The sequence below is a fragment of the Miscanthus floridulus genome, chromosome 12 (assembly GCF_019320115.1).
Source record: "Miscanthus floridulus cultivar M001 chromosome 12, ASM1932011v1, whole genome shotgun sequence".
NCBI lineage: Eukaryota > Viridiplantae > Streptophyta > Magnoliopsida > Poales > Poaceae > Miscanthus > Miscanthus floridulus.
In genome coordinates, this window is record NC_089591.1 from 65,929,127 (window position 1) to 65,932,386 (window position 3,260).

Genomic DNA, 3,260 nt, shown 5'->3' on the forward strand with positions numbered 1-3,260 from the left:
GATTCAACTCTACGCCCCTAAAATCATTCATATGATACCTTGTGTTTTTGAAGGGAGTCATGTAACATGGCATATCCATGTAACCCGCGTCCGTCAGGTAGTACCAGCCTACAAGAAATGACAACAGATCACCAATTAGTCCTGTCAACACTGCCTGGAAATGCCAAAATTCATTGTCAGCATGCCTACTGAGTAAGCACTATGGTTGCCTACTGACTGAAACGTTGTGATTTTTCAGATCAGAATGTAACTAGTTTTCAAATGCTTCCTTTTGTCTATAAATTTTGCTTATATGCACAGAAGAACATTCCTTTACATAATAGTAGTGCATTCATGTACAACATAAAAAGGTTAGAATTAAAAACAAGCACAATCCTGTAAAATTCTAAAGCTTATCAGCAGCTGACATGTATTGCAGAATATTTAGCTGAATCAACATATGAGATTTCAGCAATGCTACTTCATCCAAGCAAAACCAACAGATCACCAATATTTAGCTGAATCAACATATGAGATTTCACCAAAAAGAAGTGTTGAAATGTTTGTTGTCAACTGACCAAAATCCAACCAACAGGTCCTAGCTACAGAAAGAGTTTGGATGACAAGCCTATGAATCCAAAGTGCATATGTATATCATATATCAATCAATCTTAGCATTTCATCCAATCATCTCAGGCAATACATGATAAGAAAAACAACACGCAATCAAGGTCCTTGTAACCTATGCAAGCATTGTCATACACAAAGTAAAAATCAGTGACAACATGACGGGAATTTTTTTACCAGGCATCACGAACCTGCTGGGGGATGCGGGAACCAACCGTCGTCCTGACAGTCTTTCAACACCGCCATGTCATGACATGCCCCCGCTTTCCTGGCCCCCACGTATGTGAAATGGCCATCCATATCCACGATGGTACAAACATTAATTGTTGTTTCGCCTTTTCTATTGAAGAAATCAGCCTTTGCTTCACGGTTAACCTCAACCTTTATGTGCGTGCCATCTATAGCACCTATGCATCCATCAAATCATGGTGCATATGCAGCAAGTTTCTGGCTTACGCGTGCGTACTGCCTATCTGTGGGCACTAGGATAGTCTTTGCCCACCTATACATGACCTCTGCAACTGCTGTTAACTTTCTGCTAACTGTATCTAAAGATCTTTCAAACCTATGTTTACACTCTCTACTGGCAGATTGGTGGGCACAGGTCTAGATGTACATGTCTAAAGCTTCTACCGAGGTACACTTATCTATTGATGGTAGGCCGAAAGGAAGCAGGGTGTCATGCAAATGCATAAAGGCATCACGCGTCATGCGCAAATTGTCTATACATTTGGTTTGGTCGGCAAGGGTAAGCTGCATCCATTGGGCTCCAGATAGTTTAGGAATGGGACAAGGAGGATTTACCTCAGGCATTTGTTGCGACATAATACCTTTCAACCTCCGCAGCACGACTGCTGCCTTCGCCAAGATCACAGTGCTCGGTCCATCACTGGAAGTGTCGCTGTGTGACGACTCGTTAGTGCTGCTCATTGTGGTACCTGCAAATGGGCACAAATCAGTAAGGTGTTGATGTATATATTGGGAACAAAATATTTGCTAATAAGTGAACATGTCAAGGTACCTAAACTAGGTAGTTGGCATGACCACCTTAGACAAATCTATGTAAGGAATGAACAACAGAAAAGTGATCCATGGATAAGGTGTTACAAACCTCATAGCACGACTCATATATTTTATTCAAAACATGAGACAATGACATGCACTTAGTTCTCTGCAACGGTCTTTGTTAAAACAAACATAATGAACATAACAAAACAGTGCACAGAATCAACTCAACATGCACATGGTGGAAAATAGAAATAGTAGAAAAACCGCAGTACGAACAATAGTGCTGATCACTGGGACTTTGTGGAGCACACGAAGTCCCACGACACATTAACCTAGTTCAGCCGGCCCACTTTAGTTTCCATATTAAGAAAAGCCCAACGACAGAGCTTGTTGTTGCAAAGGTTAAGGGCTTGCGCAAATACTACATTAGTCTAGCTGTAACCATCTTGCTTCAGACTTTGATGGACTTGGGCCAACTCCTCTGCATCTGTGCCTTGATGGGCCTTCTGGGACCTAGCCTCCCTGATAATGTGGCTCAGGTCTTCAAGGCAGTCGCCAATGGATGGAGTCTTGCTACTCTTCTTGCTGTGAGGACTGTTAATAGAATATTCCTTATGGACTCTCTTCGAGGGCTGAGCACCACTACACAGTAGGACCGACTTGTCCGACAAGCCCGGAGGAGTACGAGGGCTTCCACTACTAGGTGTCTTGTCAGGTTGATGCCCCCCGCCGATACCAACTCGCCACTGTCACGTGGGGTGCGTCCCAAAATCGTGATTAGCTGCTCACAGCATTGAGGGCGTCTGAACTTGTCATGAGCGGGTTGGCTACTTTCCTACATGTGTTCCAGTGATTGCAAAGTTAGTACTGAGTTAGTGGGAACCTAATTGCTATAAAATTGTCAAGGAAATATGTGTAGTTAGTACCCCAGGGCTGGTGCCGTACCACTCGGGGTCAGTTGTAACCTCTCTAGTAAGCGGGTCATGGCCTAGCCCAGTATGGGTCTGACCATCGCGCTAATTGAAATACAAACATTTCAGCGCATTTTACTTGTTCTGGCACTTTTTCTTGTTGTACCCGAGCTTCGTGCTTTGTTGAAGCCATGAACGACATTGGTCCACCCTAGTGAGGTTGACGAAGTGGCGTTCCAGTGACAGAGGTCTTTCTGCTTGTTGATTAGGTCAAGAAGCAGAGAGCAGGTTCTGTCATCCCAGCTAGCACGTTCCTGGTTCATCTGATGCAAGGATCGACATTCGAAGGGATTATGTACATGGATGCATATCTTATGTCATACGGAGTGTAGTTCCAGTACGCAAAGATGAGAGTGGGTGACGGAAAAGAGAACTTTCCTTTCCGAACCGCTTGCGGCGTTTTGTGCGGAGGTTGTAATGCCTGCCAGTAGGTGGAGAGCAAGACGAAGTCGACGATGCTGCCAGTTTGGGCAGCGTTGATCACCAGCGGATGAAACGTCCCTGAAATCTCTGCAGTGTAAACATAGAGCATACTTGCAAGATGTTCAATTAAGCAGTGTTGACATAGCTTATAAAGTTATAGTAGCCTATAGAATGGGTGCAGTTGAAGGATACATGCTAAATGGGTTATACTGACAAAACTATAATGCATGCATATGGCAGAGAAACCAATAG